We start from the raw sequence: 21,698 nt of genomic DNA, 5'->3' as shown, positions 1-21,698 counted from the left end.
GCCCATTTACAATGGCGGCAACAAAATTGGAACCGAGCGTGGGGGCGCAGTGGTTAGCACACTGGACTCGCATTCGGGAGGACGACGGTTCAACCCCGTCTCCGCCCATCCTGATTTAGGTTTTCCATGATTTCCCTAAATCGCTTCAGGCAAATGCCGGGATGATTCCTTTGAAAGGGCACGGGCGATTTCCTTTCCCATACTTCCCTCACCCGAGTTTGCGCTCCGTCTCTAATGACCTCGTTGTCGACGGGACGTTAAACGCTAATCTCCTCCTCCTCCTCCTCCAAAACTGGAAGGAAGTAACGAATAGTACACAGCAACTCGTAGTAGAAATAATCCGGCGAGCCGTGAACGTAACATGAAAAATCAAAACTGTTAACATATGCATCTTTTACAAAGCCTGCTACCAGAAAAGAGTATTCTAAAATGATAATGAAAGGCGAAAAAGCCGGCCGCAATGGACGAGCGGTTCTAGGCGCTTCAGTCTGGAACCGCGTGACCGCTACGGTCACAGGTTCGAATCCTGCCTCAGGCAAGGATGTGTGTGACGTCCTTAGGTTAGTTACGTTTAAGTAGTTCTGAGTTTTTGGGGACTGATGGACTGATGACCCCAGATGTTAAGTCCCATAGTGCTCAGAGGCATTTACAGGCGAGAAAGATGATGCAACTAGCCAATAGATTTGTGTGAAAATGGAACTTAATTTAGCTGGTTGTAAACGCTAACAAAAACAAGGACGGACGGCAGCCTGACCCTAACTGACATCCAATGAAAGGCTGCTGCACTTTTCCTGAAAGCCGGCCGAAGCGGCCGCGCGGTTGTGGCGCTGCAGTCTGGAAGCGCGAGACCGGTACGGTCGCAGGTTCGAATCCTGCCTCGGGCATGGATGTGTGTGATGTCCTTAGGTTAGTTAGGTTTAACTAGTTCTAAGTTCTAGGGGACTAATGACCTCAGCAGTTGAGTCCCATAGTGCTCAGAGCCATTTGAACCATTTTTCCTGAAATGAACCTCCAGACTCATACCCAACCACCCTCAAAACATAACCGCATGACTTTTCCATGTAGTTTTCTTCGTACGTATTCATCACCCGACTGACACAAATAATATAAACTTCCAAGTAAAGTATATAACCAACGTGAACCTTACATCTTAGCGAGTTATGTAAGCGAAGCCAGGTTGAGAAAAACGCTCTTAACAACCAGTGATTTATTGTAGAAATGCCATTAAACGGATATATCCAACAATGCTGCATCAAAATTCCCATCTTGTAACTGAAAGTCTATTTGGGAGAATGTAAGCACAAAAAAACAAACAACGTGGCATCGGTGGAGAACAATACGGTAGCTACTATTAAAAAATTACGTCCAATTTCGTTGCATGCTACTGCTAAATGTCTTCAGTGTGGTCTAGTCGACAAATTTCATCACGGATTAACCGGGTGCGGTAATTTGTACAACTGGAGATGGGGGAGGGATTGACATCGATTTTTAGCGGTATAGGGATGCTTTCTGACGGACGTCGTGAAATTCTATCAAACTGGGGTGTTAGATCCTTACGATATTACATGGCTCTTATTGCTAAGAAAAACGATGGAAAGTACTTTGGACGTAAATGAATATCAGAAGGAACAGGTACTGCGGCATATACAGACGAACCATAGAACAAGAATAAAAGATTTCTACGACGACAGATTCTCACAGTCATTTCTTACACAAACCAAGTACATAAAAGGCGAAATGAAAGCGTCAGCTTTCGCGTCAGTCGAGCTAAGTCGGCCAAGTCGAAACACAGAAGAAAACGAAGCGGCCAAGTATAATAGGATGGATAAGTCGGCCAAGTCGAAACACAGAAGAAAACGAAGCGGCGAAGTATAATAGGATGGATAAGTCGGCCAAGTCGAAACACAGAAGAAAACGAAGCGGCCAAGTATAATAGGATGGATGCCGAAGGAGAATTTAAATAAAGATATTACAACGTCGAAAACTCTCGAAATAGTACCAACTGCGAAACAGGGACACTTGTGGTATGAAAACGACTCTTGTCTGGAGATGCAGAGTGCTAACGACAGTGTGAGGAAACAGTGCAGGCTGACCAGTACATCCTCTGTACAATAACAGTCGCTGATGAAATACAGAGAACTCGAAATAAATTCATATACTCAAAATATTACTTTATGGAGATTACAACGTGACCAAAACTTGAGATATTACTCGACAGATAGACCTCTGCATTCTGTCTAATCTCTGATGTCTGTAACAGACGACTTAGTTTCGAACAAAATGTATTGAGTGCCGTGATTATACGGATTTGAGAAACTCTTTTGGTGGTACATTCTGCGCTATATTTGTGCGGCTGCACCTGGCGAACGTGTAACGGGTGCAGAACTGATGCCGGTCTACTGTGGCAACGTGGATGCGACAATTACATCAACTGTAAGTTCTCTAATAGACCAAACGAGGAGCAACAAATCAAGTGTCAGGATGGCCGAGCGGTCTAAGGCGCCAGACTCAAGGAAAAACCTTGGCTGCAGTAGCAGCTAGAGCCTTCTGGTCCTCGAATGAGGGCGTGGGTTCGAATCCCACTCCTGACACAGATTTTGTCGCTTCTCTGGAGCACCCTGTGTATCATTGAGATCCTTTGTAAAGTGCAACAGCACGATTCTGGCCGTGTTCTCCTAAGTGAAATCAAAAATTTGTATCAAACACAAGCGCACCTACGGCAACCAAACTGTTTCTTCGGTAGTGTGAGCTACAAACAGAGAGTGTTGGTTGTAAATACGACGTTCCCTCGTGAGGTTACTTCCGCGCCACAGCCGCAAACACGTCAAAAGGGACACTTGTGGTACGAAAACGACTCTTGTCTGGAGATGCAGAGTGCTAACGACAGTGTGAGGAAACAGTGCAGGCTGACCAGTACATCCTCTGTACAATAACAGTCGCTGATGAAATACAGAGAACTCGAAATAAATTCATATACTCAAAATATTACTTTATGGAGATTACAACGTGACCAAAACTTGAGATATTACTCGACAGATAGACCTCTGCATTCTGTCTAATCTCTGATGTCTGTAACAGACGACTTAGTTTCGAACAAAATGTATTGAGTGCCGTGATTATACGGATTTGAGAAACTCTTTTGGTGGTACATTCTGCGCTATATTTGTGCGGCTGCACCTGGCGAACGTGTAACGGGTGCAGAACTGATGCCGGTCTACTGTGGCAACGTGGATGCGACAATTACATCAACTGTAAGTTCTCTAATAGACCAAACGAGGAGCAACAAATCAAGTGTCAGGATGGCCGAGCGGTCTAAGGCGCCAGACTCAAGGAAAAACCTTGGCTGCAGTAGCAGCTAGAGCCTTCTGGTCCTCGAATGAGGGCGTGGGTTCGAATCCCACTCCTGACACAGATTTTGTCGCTTCTCTGGAGCACCCTGTGTATCATTGAGATCCTTTGTAAAGTGCAACAGCACGATTCTGGCCGTGTTCTCCTAAGTGAAATCAAAAATTTGTATCAAACACAAGCGCACCTACGGCAACCAAACTGTTTCTTCGGTAGTGTGAGCTACAAACAGAGAGTGTTGGTTGTAAATACGACGTTCCCTCGTGAGGTTACTTCCGCGCCACAGCCGCAAACACGTCAAAAGGGACACTTGTGGTACGAAAACGACTCTTGTCTGGAGATGCAGAGTGCTAACGACAGTGTGAGGAAACAGTGCAGGCTGACCAGTACATCCTCTGTACAATAACAGTCGCTGATGAAATACAGAGAACTCGAAATAAATTCATATACTCAAAATATTACTTTATGGAGATTACAACGTGACCAAAACTTGAGATATTACTCGACAGATAGACCTCTGCATTCTGTCTAATCTCTGATGTCTGTAACAGACGACTTAGTTTCGAACAAAATGTATTGAGTGCCGTGATTATACGGATTTGAGAAACTCTTTTGGTGGTACATTCTGCGCTATATTTGTGCGGCTGCACCTGGCGAACGTGTAACGGGTGCAGAACTGATGCCGGTCTACTGTGGCAACGTGGATGCGACAATTACATCAACTGTAAGTTCTCTAATAGACCAAACGAGGAGCAACAAATCAAGTGTCAGGATGGCCGAGCGGTCTAAGGCGCCAGACTCAAGGAAAAACCTTGGCTGCAGTAGCAGCTAGAGCCTTCTGGTCCTCGAATGAGGGCGTGGGTTCGAATCCCACTCCTGACACAGATTTTGTCGCTTCTCTGGAGCACCCTGTGTATCATTGAGATCCTTTGTAAAGTGCAACAGCACGATTCTGGCCGTGTTCTCCTAAGTGAAATCAAAAATTTGTATCAAACACAAGCGCACCTACGGCAACCAAACTGTTTCTTCGGTAGTGTGAGCTACAAACAGAGAGTGTTGGTTGTAAATACGACGTTCCCTCGTGAGGTTACTTCCGCGCCACAGCCGCAAACACGTCAAAAGGGACACTTGTGGTACGAAAACGACTCTTGTCTGGAGATGCAGAGTGCTAACGACAGTGTGAGGAAACAGTGCAGGCTGACCAGTACATCCTCTGTACAATAACAGTCGCTGATGAAATACAGAGAACTCGAAATAAATTCATATACTCAAAATATTACTTTATGGAGATTACAACGTGACCAAAACTTGAGATATTACTCGACAGATAGACCTCTGCATTCTGTCTAATCTCTGATGTCTGTAACAGACGACTTAGTTTCGAACAAAATGTATTGAGTGCCGTGATTATACGGATTTGAGAAACTCTTTTGGTGGTACATTCTGCGCTATATTTGTGCGGCTGCACCTGGCGAACGTGTAACGGGTGCAGAACTGATGCCGGTCTACTGTGGCAACGTGGATGCGACAATTACATCAACTGTAAGTTCTCTAATAGACCAAACGAGGAGCAACAAATCAAGTGTCAGGATGGCCGAGCGGTCTAAGGCGCCAGACTCAAGGAAAAACCTTGGCTGCAGTAGCAGCTAGAGCCTTCTGGTCCTCGAATGAGGGCGTGGGTTCGAATCCCACTCCTGACACAGATTTTGTCGCTTCTCTGGAGCACCCTGTGTATCATTGAGATCCTTTGTAAAGTGCAACAGCACGATTCTGGCCGTGTTCTCCTAAGTGAAATCAAAAATTTGTATCAAACACAAGCGCACCTACGGCAACCAAACTGTTTCTTCGGTAGTGTGAGCTACAAACAGAGAGTGTTGGTTGTAAATACGACGTTCCCTCGTGAGGTTACTTCCGCGCCACAGCCGCAAACACGTCAAAAGGGACACTTGTGGTACGAAAACGACTCTTGTCTGGAGATGCAGAGTGCTAACGACAGTGTGAGGAAACAGTGCAGGCTGACCAGTACATCCTCTGTACAATAACAGTCGCTGATGAAATACAGAGAACTCGAAATAAATTCATATACTCAAAATATTACTTTATGGAGATTACAACGTGACCAAAACTTGAGATATTACTCGACAGATAGACCTCTGCATTCTGTCTAATCTCTGATGTCTGTAACAGACGACTTAGTTTCGAACAAAATGTATTGAGTGCCGTGATTATACGGATTTGAGAAACTCTTTTGGTGGTACATTCTGCGCTATATTTGTGCGGCTGCACCTGGCGAACGTGTAACGGGTGCAGAACTGATGCCGGTCTACTGTGGCAACGTGGATGCGACAATTACATCAACTGTAAGTTCTCTAATAGACCAAACGAGGAGCAACAAATCAAGTGTCAGGATGGCCGAGCGGTCTAAGGCGCCAGACTCAAGGAAAAACCTTGGCTGCAGTAGCAGCTAGAGCCTTCTGGTCCTCGAATGAGGGCGTGGGTTCGAATCCCACTCCTGACACAGATTTTGTCGCTTCTCTGGAGCACCCTGTGTATCATTGAGATCCTTTGTAAAGTGCAACAGCACGATTCTGGCCGTGTTCTCCTAAGTGAAATCAAAAATTTGTATCAAACACAAGCGCACCTACGGCAACCAAACTGTTTCTTCGGTAGTGTGAGCTACAAACAGAGAGTGTTGGTTGTAAATACGACGTTCCCTCGTGAGGTTACTTCCGCGCCACAGCCGCAAACACGTCAAAAGGGACACTTGTGGTACGAAAACGACTCTTGTCTGGAGATGCAGAGTGCTAACGACAGTGTGAGGAAACAGTGCAGGCTGACCAGTACATCCTCTGTACAATAACAGTCGCTGATGAAATACAGAGAACTCGAAATAAATTCATATACTCAAAATATTACTTTATGGAGATTACAACGTGACCAAAACTTGAGATATTACTCGACAGATAGACCTCTGCATTCTGTCTAATCTCTGATGTCTGTAACAGACGACTTAGTTTCGAACAAAATGTATTGAGTGCCGTGATTATACGGATTTGAGAAACTCTTTTGGTGGTACATTCTGCGCTATATTTGTGCGGCTGCACCTGGCGAACGTGTAACGGGTGCAGAACTGATGCCGGTCTACTGTGGCAACGTGGATGCGACAATTACATCAACTGTAAGTTCTCTAATAGACCAAACGAGGAGCAACAAATCAAGTGTCAGGATGGCCGAGCGGTCTAAGGCGCCAGACTCAAGGAAAAACCTTGGCTGCAGTAGCAGCTAGAGCCTTCTGGTCCTCGAATGAGGGCGTGGGTTCGAATCCCACTCCTGACACAGATTTTGTCGCTTCTCTGGAGCACCCTGTGTATCATTGAGATCCTTTGTAAAGTGCAACAGCACGATTCTGGCCGTGTTCTCCTAAGTGAAATCAAAAATTTGTATCAAACACAAGCGCACCTACGGCAACCAAACTGTTTCTTCGGTAGTGTGAGCTACAAACAGAGAGTGTTGGTTGTAAATACGACGTTCCCTCGTGAGGTTACTTCCGCGCCACAGCCGCAAACACGTCAAAAGGGACACTTGTGGTACGAAAACGACTCTTGTCTGGAGATGCAGAGTGCTAACGACAGTGTGAGGAAACAGTGCAGGCTGACCAGTACATCCTCTGTACAATAACAGTCGCTGATGAAATACAGAGAACTCGAAATAAATTCATATACTCAAAATATTACTTTATGGAGATTACAACGTGACCAAAACTTGAGATATTACTCGACAGATAGACCTCTGCATTCTGTCTAATCTCTGATGTCTGTAACAGACGACTTAGTTTCGAACAAAATGTATTGAGTGCCGTGATTATACGGATTTGAGAAACTCTTTTGGTGGTACATTCTGCGCTATATTTGTGCGGCTGCACCTGGCGAACGTGTAACGGGTGCAGAACTGATGCCGGTCTACTGTGGCAACGTGGATGCGACAATTACATCAACTGTAAGTTCTCTAATAGACCAAACGAGGAGCAACAAATCAAGTGTCAGGATGGCCGAGCGGTCTAAGGCGCCAGACTCAAGGAAAAACCTTGGCTGCAGTAGCAGCTAGAGCCTTCTGGTCCTCGAATGAGGGCGTGGGTTCGAATCCCACTCCTGACACAGATTTTGTCGCTTCTCTGGAGCACCCTGTGTATCATTGAGATCCTTTGTAAAGTGCAACAGCACGATTCTGGCCGTGTTCTCCTAAGTGAAATCAAAAATTTGTATCAAACACAAGCGCACCTACGGCAACCAAACTGTTTCTTCGGTAGTGTGAGCTACAAACAGAGAGTGTTGGTTGTAAATACGACGTTCCCTCGTGAGGTTACTTCCGCGCCACAGCCGCAAACACGTCAAAAGGGACACTTGTGGTACGAAAACGACTCTTGTCTGGAGATGCAGAGTGCTAACGACAGTGTGAGGAAACAGTGCAGGCTGACCAGTACATCCTCTGTACAATAACAGTCGCTGATGAAATACAGAGAACTCGAAATAAATTCATATACTCAAAATATTACTTTATGGAGATTACAACGTGACCAAAACTTGAGATATTACTCGACAGATAGACCTCTGCATTCTGTCTAATCTCTGATGTCTGTAACAGACGACTTAGTTTCGAACAAAATGTATTGAGTGCCGTGATTATACGGATTTGAGAAACTCTTTTGGTGGTACATTCTGCGCTATATTTGTGCGGCTGCACCTGGCGAACGTGTAACGGGTGCAGAACTGATGCCGGTCTACTGTGGCAACGTGGATGCGACAATTACATCAACTGTAAGTTCTCTAATAGACCAAACGAGGAGCAACAAATCAAGTGTCAGGATGGCCGAGCGGTCTAAGGCGCCAGACTCAAGGAAAAACCTTGGCTGCAGTAGCAGCTAGAGCCTTCTGGTCCTCGAATGAGGGCGTGGGTTCGAATCCCACTCCTGACACAGATTTTGTCGCTTCTCTGGAGCACCCTGTGTATCATTGAGATCCTTTGTAAAGTGCAACAGCACGATTCTGGCCGTGTTCTCCTAAGTGAAATCAAAAATTTGTATCAAACACAAGCGCACCTACGGCAACCAAACTGTTTCTTCGGTAGTGTGAGCTACAAACAGAGAGTGTTGGTTGTAAATACGACGTTCCCTCGTGAGGTTACTTCCGCGCCACAGCCGCAAACACGTCAAAAGGGACACTTGTGGTACGAAAACGACTCTTGTCTGGAGATGCAGAGTGCTAACGACAGTGTGAGGAAACAGTGCAGGCTGACCAGTACATCCTCTGTACAATAACAGTCGCTGATGAAATACAGAGAACTCGAAATAAATTCATATACTCAAAATATTACTTTATGGAGATTACAACGTGACCAAAACTTGAGATATTACTCGACAGATAGACCTCTGCATTCTGTCTAATCTCTGATGTCTGTAACAGACGACTTAGTTTCGAACAAAATGTATTGAGTGCCGTGATTATACGGATTTGAGAAACTCTTTTGGTGGTACATTCTGCGCTATATTTGTGCGGCTGCACCTGGCGAACGTGTAACGGGTGCAGAACTGATGCCGGTCTACTGTGGCAACGTGGATGCGACAATTACATCAACTGTAAGTTCTCTAATAGACCAAACGAGGAGCAACAAATCAAGTGTCAGGATGGCCGAGCGGTCTAAGGCGCCAGACTCAAGGAAAAACCTTGGCTGCAGTAGCAGCTAGAGCCTTCTGGTCCTCGAATGAGGGCGTGGGTTCGAATCCCACTCCTGACACAGATTTTGTCGCTTCTCTGGAGCACCCTGTGTATCATTGAGATCCTTTGTAAAGTGCAACAGCACGATTCTGGCCGTGTTCTCCTAAGTGAAATCAAAAATTTGTATCAAACACAAGCGCACCTACGGCAACCAAACTGTTTCTTCGGTAGTGTGAGCTACAAACAGAGAGTGTTGGTTGTAAATACGACGTTCCCTCGTGAGGTTACTTCCGCGCCACAGCCGCAAACACGTCAAAAGGGACACTTGTGGTACGAAAACGACTCTTGTCTGGAGATGCAGAGTGCTAACGACAGTGTGAGGAAACAGTGCAGGCTGACCAGTACATCCTCTGTACAATAACAGTCGCTGATGAAATACAGAGAACTCGAAATAAATTCATATACTCAAAATATTACTTTATGGAGATTACAACGTGACCAAAACTTGAGATATTACTCGACAGATAGACCTCTGCATTCTGTCTAATCTCTGATGTCTGTAACAGACGACTTAGTTTCGAACAAAATGTATTGAGTGCCGTGATTATACGGATTTGAGAAACTCTTTTGGTGGTACATTCTGCGCTATATTTGTGCGGCTGCACCTGGCGAACGTGTAACGGGTGCAGAACTGATGCCGGTCTACTGTGGCAACGTGGATGCGACAATTACATCAACTGTAAGTTCTCTAATAGACCAAACGAGGAGCAACAAATCAAGTGTCAGGATGGCCGAGCGGTCTAAGGCGCCAGACTCAAGGAAAAACCTTGGCTGCAGTAGCAGCTAGAGCCTTCTGGTCCTCGAATGAGGGCGTGGGTTCGAATCCCACTCCTGACACAGATTTTGTCGCTTCTCTGGAGCACCCTGTGTATCATTGAGATCCTTTGTAAAGTGCAACAGCACGATTCTGGCCGTGTTCTCCTAAGTGAAATCAAAAATTTGTATCAAACACAAGCGCACCTACGGCAACCAAACTGTTTCTTCGGTAGTGTGAGCTACAAACAGAGAGTGTTGGTTGTAAATACGACGTTCCCTCGTGAGGTTACTTCCGCGCCACAGCCGCAAACACGTCAAAAGGGACACTTGTGGTACGAAAACGACTCTTGTCTGGAGATGCAGAGTGCTAACGACAGTGTGAGGAAACAGTGCAGGCTGACCAGTACATCCTCTGTACAATAACAGTCGCTGATGAAATACAGAGAACTCGAAATAAATTCATATACTCAAAATATTACTTTATGGAGATTACAACGTGACCAAAACTTGAGATATTACTCGACAGATAGACCTCTGCATTCTGTCTAATCTCTGATGTCTGTAACAGACGACTTAGTTTCGAACAAAATGTATTGAGTGCCGTGATTATACGGATTTGAGAAACTCTTTTGGTGGTACATTCTGCGCTATATTTGTGCGGCTGCACCTGGCGAACGTGTAACGGGTGCAGAACTGATGCCGGTCTACTGTGGCAACGTGGATGCGACAATTACATCAACTGTAAGTTCTCTAATAGACCAAACGAGGAGCAACAAATCAAGTGTCAGGATGGCCGAGCGGTCTAAGGCGCCAGACTCAAGGAAAAACCTTGGCTGCAGTAGCAGCTAGAGCCTTCTGGTCCTCGAATGAGGGCGTGGGTTCGAATCCCACTCCTGACACAGATTTTGTCGCTTCTCTGGAGCACCCTGTGTATCATTGAGATCCTTTGTAAAGTGCAACAGCACGATTCTGGCCGTGTTCTCCTAAGTGAAATCAAAAATTTGTATCAAACACAAGCGCACCTACGGCAACCAAACTGTTTCTTCGGTAGTGTGAGCTACAAACAGAGAGTGTTGGTTGTAAATACGACGTTCCCTCGTGAGGTTACTTCCGCGCCACAGCCGCAAACACGTCAAAAGGGACACTTGTGGTACGAAAACGACTCTTGTCTGGAGATGCAGAGTGCTAACGACAGTGTGAGGAAACAGTGCAGGCTGACCAGTACATCCTCTGTACAATAACAGTCGCTGATGAAATACAGAGAACTCGAAATAAATTCATATACTCAAAATATTACTTTATGGAGATTACAACGTGACCAAAACTTGAGATATTACTCGACAGATAGACCTCTGCATTCTGTCTAATCTCTGATGTCTGTAACAGACGACTTAGTTTCGAACAAAATGTATTGAGTGCCGTGATTATACGGATTTGAGAAACTCTTTTGGTGGTACATTCTGCGCTATATTTGTGCGGCTGCACCTGGCGAACGTGTAACGGGTGCAGAACTGATGCCGGTCTACTGTGGCAACGTGGATGCGACAATTACATCAACTGTAAGTTCTCTAATAGACCAAACGAGGAGCAACAAATCAAGTGTCAGGATGGCCGAGCGGTCTAAGGCGCCAGACTCAAGGAAAAACCTTGGCTGCAGTAGCAGCTAGAGCCTTCTGGTCCTCGAATGAGGGCGTGGGTTCGAATCCCACTCCTGACACAGATTTTGTCGCTTCTCTGGAGCACCCTGTGTATCATTGAGATCCTTTGTAAAGTGCAACAGCACGATTCTGGCCGTGTTCTCCTAAGTGAAATCAAAAATTTGTATCAAACACAAGCGCACCTACGGCAACCAAACTGTTTCTTCGGTAGTGTGAGCTACAAACAGAGAGTGTTGGTTGTAAATACGACGTTCCCTCGTGAGGTTACTTCCGCGCCACAGCCGCAAACACGTCAAAAGGGACACTTGTGGTACGAAAACGACTCTTGTCTGGAGATGCAGAGTGCTAACGACAGTGTGAGGAAACAGTGCAGGCTGACCAGTACATCCTCTGTACAATAACAGTCGCTGATGAAATACAGAGAACTCGAAATAAATTCATATACTCAAAATATTACTTTATGGAGATTACAACGTGACCAAAACTTGAGATATTACTCGACAGATAGACCTCTGCATTCTGTCTAATCTCTGATGTCTGTAACAGACGACTTAGTTTCGAACAAAATGTATTGAGTGCCGTGATTATACGGATTTGAGAAACTCTTTTGGTGGTACATTCTGCGCTATATTTGTGCGGCTGCACCTGGCGAACGTGTAACGGGTGCAGAACTGATGCCGGTCTACTGTGGCAACGTGGATGCGACAATTACATCAACTGTAAGTTCTCTAATAGACCAAACGAGGAGCAACAAATCAAGTGTCAGGATGGCCGAGCGGTCTAAGGCGCCAGACTCAAGGAAAAACCTTGGCTGCAGTAGCAGCTAGAGCCTTCTGGTCCTCGAATGAGGGCGTGGGTTCGAATCCCACTCCTGACACAGATTTTGTCGCTTCTCTGGAGCACCCTGTGTATCATTGAGATCCTTTGTAAAGTGCAACAGCACGATTCTGGCCGTGTTCTCCTAAGTGAAATCAAAAATTTGTATCAAACACAAGCGCACCTACGGCAACCAAACTGTTTCTTCGGTAGTGTGAGCTACAAACAGAGAGTGTTGGTTGTAAATACGACGTTCCCTCGTGAGGTTACTTCCGCGCCACAGCCGCAAACACGTCAAAAGGGACACTTGTGGTACGAAAACGACTCTTGTCTGGAGATGCAGAGTGCTAACGACAGTGTGAGGAAACAGTGCAGGCTGACCAGTACATCCTCTGTACAATAACAGTCGCTGATGAAATACAGAGAACTCGAAATAAATTCATATACTCAAAATATTACTTTATGGAGATTACAACGTGACCAAAACTTGAGATATTACTCGACAGATAGACCTCTGCATTCTGTCTAATCTCTGATGTCTGTAACAGACGACTTAGTTTCGAACAAAATGTATTGAGTGCCGTGATTATACGGATTTGAGAAACTCTTTTGGTGGTACATTCTGCGCTATATTTGTGCGGCTGCACCTGGCGAACGTGTAACGGGTGCAGAACTGATGCCGGTCTACTGTGGCAACGTGGATGCGACAATTACATCAACTGTAAGTTCTCTAATAGACCAAACGAGGAGCAACAAATCAAGTGTCAGGATGGCCGAGCGGTCTAAGGCGCCAGACTCAAGGAAAAACCTTGGCTGCAGTAGCAGCTAGAGCCTTCTGGTCCTCGAATGAGGGCGTGGGTTCGAATCCCACTCCTGACACAGATTTTGTCGCTTCTCTGGAGCACCCTGTGTATCATTGAGATCCTTTGTAAAGTGCAACAGCACGATTCTGGCCGTGTTCTCCTAAGTGAAATCAAAAATTTGTATCAAACACAAGCGCACCTACGGCAACCAAACTGTTTCTTCGGTAGTGTGAGCTACAAACAGAGAGTGTTGGTTGTAAATACGACGTTCCCTCGTGAGGTTACTTCCGCGCCACAGCCGCAAACACGTCAAAAGGGACACTTGTGGTACGAAAACGACTCTTGTCTGGAGATGCAGAGTGCTAACGACAGTGTGAGGAAACAGTGCAGGCTGACCAGTACATCCTCTGTACAATAACAGTCGCTGATGAAATACAGAGAACTCGAAATAAATTCATATACTCAAAATATTACTTTATGGAGATTACAACGTGACCAAAACTTGAGATATTACTCGACAGATAGACCTCTGCATTCTGTCTAATCTCTGATGTCTGTAACAGACGACTTAGTTTCGAACAAAATGTATTGAGTGCCGTGATTATACGGATTTGAGAAACTCTTTTGGTGGTACATTCTGCGCTATATTTGTGCGGCTGCACCTGGCGAACGTGTAACGGGTGCAGAACTGATGCCGGTCTACTGTGGCAACGTGGATGCGACAATTACATCAACTGTAAGTTCTCTAATAGACCAAACGAGGAGCAACAAATCAAGTGTCAGGATGGCCGAGCGGTCTAAGGCGCCAGACTCAAGGAAAAACCTTGGCTGCAGTAGCAGCTAGAGCCTTCTGGTCCTCGAATGAGGGCGTGGGTTCGAATCCCACTCCTGACACAGATTTTGTCGCTTCTCTGGAGCACCCTGTGTATCATTGAGATCCTTTGTAAAGTGCAACAGCACGATTCTGGCCGTGTTCTCCTAAGTGAAATCAAAAATTTGTATCAAACACAAGCGCACCTACGGCAACCAAACTGTTTCTTCGGTAGTGTGAGCTACAAACAGAGAGTGTTGGTTGTAAATACGACGTTCCCTCGTGAGGTTACTTCCGCGCCACAGCCGCAAACACGTCAAAAGGGACACTTGTGGTACGAAAACGACTCTTGTCTGGAGATGCAGAGTGCTAACGACAGTGTGAGGAAACAGTGCAGGCTGACCAGTACATCCTCTGTACAATAACAGTCGCTGATGAAATACAGAGAACTCGAAATAAATTCATATACTCAAAATATTACTTTATGGAGATTACAACGTGACCAAAACTTGAGATATTACTCGACAGATAGACCTCTGCATTCTGTCTAATCTCTGATGTCTGTAACAGACGACTTAGTTTCGAACAAAATGTATTGAGTGCCGTGATTATACGGATTTGAGAAACTCTTTTGGTGGTACATTCTGCGCTATATTTGTGCGGCTGCACCTGGCGAACGTGTAACGGGTGCAGAACTGATGCCGGTCTACTGTGGCAACGTGGATGCGACAATTACATCAACTGTAAGTTCTCTAATAGACCAAACGAGGAGCAACAAATCAAGTGTCAGGATGGCCGAGCGGTCTAAGGCGCCAGACTCAAGGAAAAACCTTGGCTGCAGTAGCAGCTAGAGCCTTCTGGTCCTCGAATGAGGGCGTGGGTTCGAATCCCACTCCTGACACAGATTTTGTCGCTTCTCTGGAGCACCCTGTGTATCATTGAGATCCTTTGTAAAGTGCAACAGCACGATTCTGGCCGTGTTCTCCTAAGTGAAATCAAAAATTTGTATCAAACACAAGCGCACCTACGGCAACCAAACTGTTTCTTCGGTAGTGTGAGCTACAAACAGAGAGTGTTGGTTGTAAATACGACGTTCCCTCGTGAGGTTACTTCCGCGCCACAGCCGCAAACACGTCAAAAGGGACACTTGTGGTACGAAAACGACTCTTGTCTGGAGATGCAGAGTGCTAACGACAGTGTGAGGAAACAGTGCAGGCTGACCAGTACATCCTCTGTACAATAACAGTCGCTGATGAAATACAGAGAACTCGAAATAAATTCATATACTCAAAATATTACTTTATGGAGATTACAACGTGACCAAAACTTGAGATATTACTCGACAGATAGACCTCTGCATTCTGTCTAATCTCTGATGTCTGTAACAGACGACTTAGTTTCGAACAAAATGTATTGAGTGCCGTGATTATACGGATTTGAGAAACTCTTTTGGTGGTACATTCTGCGCTATATTTGTGCGGCTGCACCTGGCGAACGTGTAACGGGTGCAGAACTGATGCCGGTCTACTGTGGCAACGTGGATGCGACAATTACATCAACTGTAAGTTCTCTAATAGACCAAACGAGGAGCAACAAATCAAGTGTCAGGATGGCCGAGCGGTCTAAGGCGCCAGACTCAAGGAAAAACCTTGGCTGCAGTAGCAGCTAGAGCCTTCTGGTCCTCGAATGAGGGCGTGGGTTCGAATCCCACTCCTGACACAGATTTTGTCGCTTCTCTGGAGCACCCTGTGTATCATTGAGATCCTTTGTAAAGTGCAACAGCACGATTCTGGCCGTGTTCTCCTAAGTGAAATCAAAAATTTGTATCAAACACAAGCGCACCTACGGCAACCAAACTGTTTCTTCGGTAGTGTGAGCTACAAACAGAGAGTGTTGGTTGTAAATACGACGTTCCCTCGTGAGGTTACTTCCGCGCCACAGCCGCAAACACGTCAAAAGGGACACTTGTGGTACGAAAACGACTCTTGTCTGGAGATGCAGAGTGCTAACGACAGTGTGAGGAAACAGTGCAGGCTGACCAGTACATCCTCTGTACAATAACAGTCGCTGATGAAATACAGAGAACTCGAAATAAATTCATATACTCAAAATATTACTTTATGGAGATTACAACGTGACCAAAACTTGAGATATTACTCGACAGATAGACCTCTGCATTCTGTCTAATCTCTGATGTCTGTAACAGACGACTTAGTTTCGAACAAAATGTATTGAGTGCCGTGATTATACGGATTTGAGAAACTCTTTTGGTGGTACATTCTGCGCTATATTTGTGCGGCTGCACCTGGCGAACGTGTAACGGGTGCAGAACTGATGCCGGTCTACTGTGGCAACGTGGATGCGACAATTACATCAACTGTAAGTTCTCTAATAGACCAAACGAGGAGCAACAAATCAAGTGTCAGGATGGCCGAGCGGTCTAAGGCGCCAGACTCAAGGAAAAACCTTGGCTGCAGTAGCAGCTAGAGCCTTCTGGTCCTCGAATGAGGGCGTGGGTTCGAATCCCACTCCTGACACAGATTTTGTCGCTTCTCTGGAGCACCCTGTGTATCATTGAGATCCTTTGTAAAGTGCAACAGCACGATTCTGGCCGTGTTCTCCTAAGTGAAATCAAAAATTTGTATCAAACACAAGCGCACCTACGGCAACCAAACTGTTTCTTCGGTAGTGTGAGCTACAAACAGAGAGTGTTGGTTGTAAATACGACGTTCCCTCGTGAGGTTACTTCCGCGCCACAGCCGCAAACACGTCAAAAGGGACACTTGTGGTACGAAAACGACTCTTGTCTGGAGATGCAGAGTGCTAACGACAGTGTGAGGAAACAGTGCAGGCTGACCAGTACATCCTCTGTACAATAACAGTCGCTGATGAAATACAGAGAACTCGAAATAAATTCATATACTCAAAATATTACTTTATGGAGATTACAACGTGACCAAAACTTGAGATATTACTCGACAGATAGACCTCTGCATTCTGTCTAATCTCTGATGTCTGTAACAGACGACTTAGTTTCGAACAAAATGTATTGAGTGCCGTGATTATACGGATTTGAGAAACTCTTTTGGTGGTACATTCTGCGCTATATTTGTGCGGCTGCACCTGGCGAACGTGTAACGGGTGCAGAACTGATGCCGGTCTACTGTGGCAACGTGGATGCGACAATTACATCAACTGTAAGTTCTCTAATAGACCAAACGAGGAGCAACAAATCAAGTGTCAGGATGGCCGAGCGGTCTAAGGCGCCAGACTCAAGGAAAAACCTTGGCTGCAGTAGCAGCTAGAGCCTTCTGGTCCTCGAATGAGGGCGTGGGTTCGAATCCCACTCCTGACACAGATTTTGTCGCTTCTCTGGAGCACCCTGTGTATCATTGAGATCCTTTGTAAAGTGCAACAGCACGATTCTGGCCGTGTTCTCCTAAGTGAAATCAAAAATTTGTATCAAACACAAGCGCACCTACGGCAACCAAACTGTTTCTTCGGTAGTGTGAGCTACAAACAGAGAGTGTTGGTTGTAAATACGACGTTCCCTCGTGAGGTTACTTCCGCGCCACAGCCGCAAACACGTCAAAAGGGACACTTGTGGTACGAAAACGACTCTTGTCTGGAGATGCAGAGTGCTAACGACAGTGTGAGGAAACAGTGCAGGCTGACCAGTACATCCTCTGTACAATAACAGTCGCTGATGAAATACAGAGAACTCGAAATAAATTCATATACTCAAAATATTACTTTATGGAGATTACAACGTGACCAAAACTTGAGATATTACTCGACAGATAGACCTCTGCATTCTGTCTAATCTCTGATGTCTGTAACAGACGACTTAGTTTCGAACAAAATGTATTGAGTGCCGTGATTATACGGATTTGAGAAACTCTTTTGGTGGTACATTCTGCGCTATATTTGTGCGGCTGCACCTGGCGAACGTGTAACGGGTGCAGAACTGATGCCGGTCTACTGTGGCAACGTGGATGCGACAATTACATCAACTGTAAGTTCTCTAATAGACCAAACGAGGAGCAACAAATCAAGTGTCAGGATGGCCGAGCGGTCTAAGGCGCCAGACTCAAGGAAAAACCTTGGCTGCAGTAGCAGCTAGAGCCTTCTGGTCCTCGAATGAGGGCGTGGGTTCGAATCCCACTCCTGACACAGATTTTGTCGCTTCTCTGGAGCACCCTGTGTATCATTGAGATCCTTTGTAAAGTGCAACAGCACGATTCTGGCCGTGTTCTCCTAAGTGAAATCAAAAATTTGTATCAAACACAAGCGCACCTACGGCAACCAAACTGTTTCTTCGGTAGTGTGAGCTACAAACAGAGAGTGTTGGTTGTAAATACGACGTTCCCTCGTGAGGTTACTTCCGCGCCACAGCCGCAAACACGTCAAAAGGGACACTTGTGGTACGAAAACGACTCTTGTCTGGAGATGCAGAGTGCTAACGACAGTGTGAGGAAACAGTGCAGGCTGACCAGTACATCCTCTGTACAATAACAGTCGCTGATGAAATACAGAGAACTCGAAATAAATTCATATACTCAAAATATTACTTTATGGAGATTACAACGTGACCAAAACTTGAGATATTACTCGACAGATAGACCTCTGCATTCTGTCTAATCTCTGATGTCTGTAACAGACGACTTAGTTTCGAACAAAATGTATTGAGTGCCGTGATTATACGGATTTGAGAAACTCTTTTGGTGGTACATTCTGCGCTATATTTGTGCGGCTGCACCTGGCGAACGTGTAACGGGTGCAGAACTGATGCCGGTCTACTGTGGCAACGTGGATGCGACAATTACATCAACTGTAAGTTCTCTAATAGACCAAACGAGGAGCAACAAATCAAGTGTCAGGATGGCCGAGCGGTCTAAGGCGCCAGACTCAAGGAAAAACCTTGGCTGCAGTAGCAGCTAGAGCCTTCTGGTCCTCGAATGAGGGCGTGGGTTCGAATCCCACTCCTGACACAGATTTTGTCGCTTCTCTGGAGCACCCTGTGTATCATTGAGATCCTTTGTAAAGTGCAACAGCACGATTCTGGCCGTGTTCTCCTAAGTGAAATCAAAAATTTGTATCAAACACAAGCGCACCTACGGCAACCAAACTGTTTCTTCGGTAGTGTGAGCTACAAACAGAGAGTGTTGGTTGTAAATACGACGTTCCCTCGTGAGGTTACTTCCGCGCCACAGCCGCAAACACGTCAAAAGGGACACTTGTGGTACGAAAACGACTCTTGTCTGGAGATGCAGAGTGCTAACGACAGTGTGAGGAAACAGTGCAGGCTGACCAGTACATCCTCTGTACAATAACAGTCGCTGATGAAATACAGAGAACTCGAAATAAATTCATATACTCAAAATATTACTTTATGGAGATTACAACGTGACCAAAACTTGAGATATTACTCGACAGATAGACCTCTGCATTCTGTCTAATCTCTGATGTCTGTAACAGACGACTTAGTTTCGAACAAAATGTATTGAGTGCCGTGATTATACGGATTTGAGAAACTCTTTTGGTGGTACATTCTGCGCTATATTTGTGCGGCTGCACCTGGCGAACGTGTAACGGGTGCAGAACTGATGCCGGTCTACTGTGGCAACGTGGATGCGACAATTACATCAACTGTAAGTTCTCTAATAGACCAAACGAGGAGCAACAAATCAAGTGTCAGGATGGCCGAGCGGTCTAAGGCGCCAGACTCAAGGAAAAACCTTGGCTGCAGTAGCAGCTAGAGCCTTCTGGTCCTCGAATGAGGGCGTGGGTTCGAATCCCACTCCTGACACAGATTTTGTCGCTTCTCTGGAGCACCCTGTGTATCATTGAGATCCTTTGTAAAGTGCAACAGCACGATTCTGGCCGTGTTCTCCTAAGTGAAATCAAAAATTTGTATCAAACACAAGCGCACCTACGGCAACCAAACTGTTTCTTCGGTAGTGTGAGCTACAAACAGAGAGTGTTGGTTGTAAATACGACGTTCCCTCGTGAGGTTACTTCCGCGCCACAGCCGCAAACACGTCAAAAGGGACACTTGTGGTACGAAAACGACTCTTGTCTGGAGATGCAGAGTGCTAACGACAGTGTGAGGAAACAGTGCAGGCTGACCAGTACATCCTCTGTACAATAACAGTCGCTGATGAAATACAGAGAACTCGAAATAAATTCATATACTCAAAATATTACTTTATGGAGATTACAACGTGACCAAAACTTGAGATATTACTCGACAGATAGACCTCTGCATTCTGTCTAATCTCTGATGTCTGTAACAGACGACTTAGTTTCGAACAAAATGTATTGAGTGCCGTGATTATACGGATTTGAGAAACTCTTTTGGTGGTACATTCTGCGCTATATTTGTGCGGCTGCACCTGGCGAACGTGTAACGGGTGCAGAACTGATGCCGGTCTACTGTGGCAACGTGGATGCGACAATTACATCAACTGTAAGTTCTCTAATAGACCAAACGAGGAGCAACAAATCAAGTGTCAGGATGGCCGAGCGGTCTAAGGCGCCAGACTCAAGGAAAAACCTTGGCTGCAGTAGCAGCTAGAGCCTTCTGGTCCTCGAATGAGGGCGTGGGTTCGAATCCCACTCCTGACACAGATTTTGTCGCTTCTCTGGAGCACCCTGTGTATCATTGAGATCCTTTGTAAAGTGCAACAGCACGATTCTGGCCGTGTTCTCCTAAGTGAAATCAAAAATTTGTATCAAACACAAGCGCACCTACGGCAACCAAACTGTTTCTTCGGTAGTGTGAGCTACAAACAGAGAGTGTTGGTTGTAAATACGACGTTCCCTCGTGAGGTTACTTCCGCGCCACAGCCGCAAACACGTCAAAAGGGACACTTGTGGTACGAAAACGACTCTTGTCTGGAGATGCAGAGTGCTAACGACAGTGTGAGGAAACAGTGCAGGCTGACCAGTACATCCTCTGTACAATAACAGTCGCTGATGAAATACAGAGAACTCGAAATAAATTCATATACTCAAAATATTACTTTATGGAGATTACAACGTGACCAAAACTTGAGATATTACTCGACAGATAGACCTCTGCATTCTGTCTAATCTCTGATGTCTGTAACAGACGACTTAGTTTCGAACAAAATGTATTGAGTGCCGTGATTATACGGATTTGAGAAACTCTTTTGGTGGTACATTCTGCGCTATATTTGTGCGGCTGCACCTGGCGAACGTGTAACGGGTGCAGAACTGATGCCGGTCTACTGTGGCAACGTGGATGCGACAATTACATCAACTGTAAGTTCTCTAATAGACCAAACGAGGAGCAACAAATCAAGTGTCAGGATGGCCGAGCGGTCTAAGGCGCCAGACTCAAGGAAAAACCTTGGCTGCAGTAGCAGCTAGAGCCTTCTGGTCCTCGAATGAGGGCGTGGGTTCGAATCCCACTCCTGACACAGATTTTGTCGCTTCTCTGGAGCACCCTGTGTATCATTGAGATCCTTTGTAAAGTGCAACAGCACGATTCTGGCCGTGTTCTCCTAAGTGAAATCAAAAATTTGTATCAAACACAAGCGCACCTACGGCAACCAAACTGTTTCTTCGGTAGTGTGAGCTACAAACAGAGAGTGTTGGTTGTAAATACGACGTTCCCTCGTGAGGTTACTTCCGCGCCACAGCCGCAAACACGTCAAAAGGGACACTTGTGGTACGAAAACGACTCTTGTCTGGAGATGCAGAGTGCTAACGA

At 45.7% G+C, this 21,698-nt stretch overlaps 24 non-coding genes across 24 annotated transcripts; all 24 read left to right on the top strand.

Moving 5' to 3' along the window:
• Nucleotides 1–2,475: 2,475 nt before the first annotated feature.
• Trnal-caa lies at nucleotides 2,476–2,591 on the top strand. Its single transcript has 2 exons — nucleotides 2,476–2,513; nucleotides 2,546–2,591. It is a non-coding gene; the product is annotated as a tRNA-Leu (tRNA).
• Nucleotides 2,592–3,293: 702 nt separating this feature from the next.
• Nucleotides 3,294–3,409, top strand: Trnal-caa. The gene is made up of 2 exons: nucleotides 3,294–3,331; nucleotides 3,364–3,409. It is a non-coding gene; the product is annotated as a tRNA-Leu (tRNA).
• A 702-nt stretch (nucleotides 3,410–4,111) lies between these two features.
• Trnal-caa lies at nucleotides 4,112–4,227 on the top strand. Its single transcript has 2 exons — nucleotides 4,112–4,149; nucleotides 4,182–4,227. It is a non-coding gene; the product is annotated as a tRNA-Leu (tRNA).
• A 702-nt stretch (nucleotides 4,228–4,929) lies between these two features.
• Nucleotides 4,930–5,045, top strand: Trnal-caa. The gene is made up of 2 exons: nucleotides 4,930–4,967; nucleotides 5,000–5,045. It is a non-coding gene; the product is annotated as a tRNA-Leu (tRNA).
• A 702-nt stretch (nucleotides 5,046–5,747) lies between these two features.
• Nucleotides 5,748–5,863, top strand: Trnal-caa. The gene is made up of 2 exons: nucleotides 5,748–5,785; nucleotides 5,818–5,863. It is a non-coding gene; the product is annotated as a tRNA-Leu (tRNA).
• A 702-nt stretch (nucleotides 5,864–6,565) lies between these two features.
• Trnal-caa lies at nucleotides 6,566–6,681 on the top strand. The gene is made up of 2 exons: nucleotides 6,566–6,603; nucleotides 6,636–6,681. It is a non-coding gene; the product is annotated as a tRNA-Leu (tRNA).
• Nucleotides 6,682–7,383: 702 nt separating this feature from the next.
• Trnal-caa lies at nucleotides 7,384–7,499 on the top strand. Its single transcript has 2 exons — nucleotides 7,384–7,421; nucleotides 7,454–7,499. It is a non-coding gene; the product is annotated as a tRNA-Leu (tRNA).
• Nucleotides 7,500–8,201: 702 nt separating this feature from the next.
• Nucleotides 8,202–8,317, top strand: Trnal-caa. Its single transcript has 2 exons — nucleotides 8,202–8,239; nucleotides 8,272–8,317. It is a non-coding gene; the product is annotated as a tRNA-Leu (tRNA).
• A 702-nt stretch (nucleotides 8,318–9,019) lies between these two features.
• Nucleotides 9,020–9,135, top strand: Trnal-caa. Its single transcript has 2 exons — nucleotides 9,020–9,057; nucleotides 9,090–9,135. It is a non-coding gene; the product is annotated as a tRNA-Leu (tRNA).
• Nucleotides 9,136–9,837: 702 nt separating this feature from the next.
• On the top strand, nucleotides 9,838–9,953 carry Trnal-caa. The gene is made up of 2 exons: nucleotides 9,838–9,875; nucleotides 9,908–9,953. It is a non-coding gene; the product is annotated as a tRNA-Leu (tRNA).
• A 702-nt stretch (nucleotides 9,954–10,655) lies between these two features.
• Trnal-caa lies at nucleotides 10,656–10,771 on the top strand. Its single transcript has 2 exons — nucleotides 10,656–10,693; nucleotides 10,726–10,771. It is a non-coding gene; the product is annotated as a tRNA-Leu (tRNA).
• Nucleotides 10,772–11,473: 702 nt separating this feature from the next.
• Nucleotides 11,474–11,589, top strand: Trnal-caa. The gene is made up of 2 exons: nucleotides 11,474–11,511; nucleotides 11,544–11,589. It is a non-coding gene; the product is annotated as a tRNA-Leu (tRNA).
• Nucleotides 11,590–12,291: 702 nt separating this feature from the next.
• On the top strand, nucleotides 12,292–12,407 carry Trnal-caa. The gene is made up of 2 exons: nucleotides 12,292–12,329; nucleotides 12,362–12,407. It is a non-coding gene; the product is annotated as a tRNA-Leu (tRNA).
• A 702-nt stretch (nucleotides 12,408–13,109) lies between these two features.
• Nucleotides 13,110–13,225, top strand: Trnal-caa. The gene is made up of 2 exons: nucleotides 13,110–13,147; nucleotides 13,180–13,225. It is a non-coding gene; the product is annotated as a tRNA-Leu (tRNA).
• A 702-nt stretch (nucleotides 13,226–13,927) lies between these two features.
• Nucleotides 13,928–14,043, top strand: Trnal-caa. The gene is made up of 2 exons: nucleotides 13,928–13,965; nucleotides 13,998–14,043. It is a non-coding gene; the product is annotated as a tRNA-Leu (tRNA).
• Nucleotides 14,044–14,745: 702 nt separating this feature from the next.
• Trnal-caa lies at nucleotides 14,746–14,861 on the top strand. Its single transcript has 2 exons — nucleotides 14,746–14,783; nucleotides 14,816–14,861. It is a non-coding gene; the product is annotated as a tRNA-Leu (tRNA).
• Nucleotides 14,862–15,563: 702 nt separating this feature from the next.
• On the top strand, nucleotides 15,564–15,679 carry Trnal-caa. The gene is made up of 2 exons: nucleotides 15,564–15,601; nucleotides 15,634–15,679. It is a non-coding gene; the product is annotated as a tRNA-Leu (tRNA).
• A 702-nt stretch (nucleotides 15,680–16,381) lies between these two features.
• Nucleotides 16,382–16,497, top strand: Trnal-caa. The gene is made up of 2 exons: nucleotides 16,382–16,419; nucleotides 16,452–16,497. It is a non-coding gene; the product is annotated as a tRNA-Leu (tRNA).
• A 702-nt stretch (nucleotides 16,498–17,199) lies between these two features.
• Trnal-caa lies at nucleotides 17,200–17,315 on the top strand. The gene is made up of 2 exons: nucleotides 17,200–17,237; nucleotides 17,270–17,315. It is a non-coding gene; the product is annotated as a tRNA-Leu (tRNA).
• A 702-nt stretch (nucleotides 17,316–18,017) lies between these two features.
• Nucleotides 18,018–18,133, top strand: Trnal-caa. The gene is made up of 2 exons: nucleotides 18,018–18,055; nucleotides 18,088–18,133. It is a non-coding gene; the product is annotated as a tRNA-Leu (tRNA).
• Nucleotides 18,134–18,835: 702 nt separating this feature from the next.
• Trnal-caa lies at nucleotides 18,836–18,951 on the top strand. Its single transcript has 2 exons — nucleotides 18,836–18,873; nucleotides 18,906–18,951. It is a non-coding gene; the product is annotated as a tRNA-Leu (tRNA).
• Nucleotides 18,952–19,653: 702 nt separating this feature from the next.
• Nucleotides 19,654–19,769, top strand: Trnal-caa. Its single transcript has 2 exons — nucleotides 19,654–19,691; nucleotides 19,724–19,769. It is a non-coding gene; the product is annotated as a tRNA-Leu (tRNA).
• A 702-nt stretch (nucleotides 19,770–20,471) lies between these two features.
• Nucleotides 20,472–20,587, top strand: Trnal-caa. The gene is made up of 2 exons: nucleotides 20,472–20,509; nucleotides 20,542–20,587. It is a non-coding gene; the product is annotated as a tRNA-Leu (tRNA).
• Nucleotides 20,588–21,289: 702 nt separating this feature from the next.
• On the top strand, nucleotides 21,290–21,405 carry Trnal-caa. The gene is made up of 2 exons: nucleotides 21,290–21,327; nucleotides 21,360–21,405. It is a non-coding gene; the product is annotated as a tRNA-Leu (tRNA).
• Nucleotides 21,406–21,698: the final 293 nt, after the last annotated feature.

Source organism: Schistocerca americana, chromosome 2 (assembly GCF_021461395.2).
Source record: "Schistocerca americana isolate TAMUIC-IGC-003095 chromosome 2, iqSchAmer2.1, whole genome shotgun sequence".
In the NCBI taxonomy this organism is placed as follows: domain Eukaryota; kingdom Metazoa; phylum Arthropoda; class Insecta; order Orthoptera; family Acrididae; genus Schistocerca; species Schistocerca americana.
This window is presented reverse-complemented; position numbering and strand designations above follow the sequence as displayed.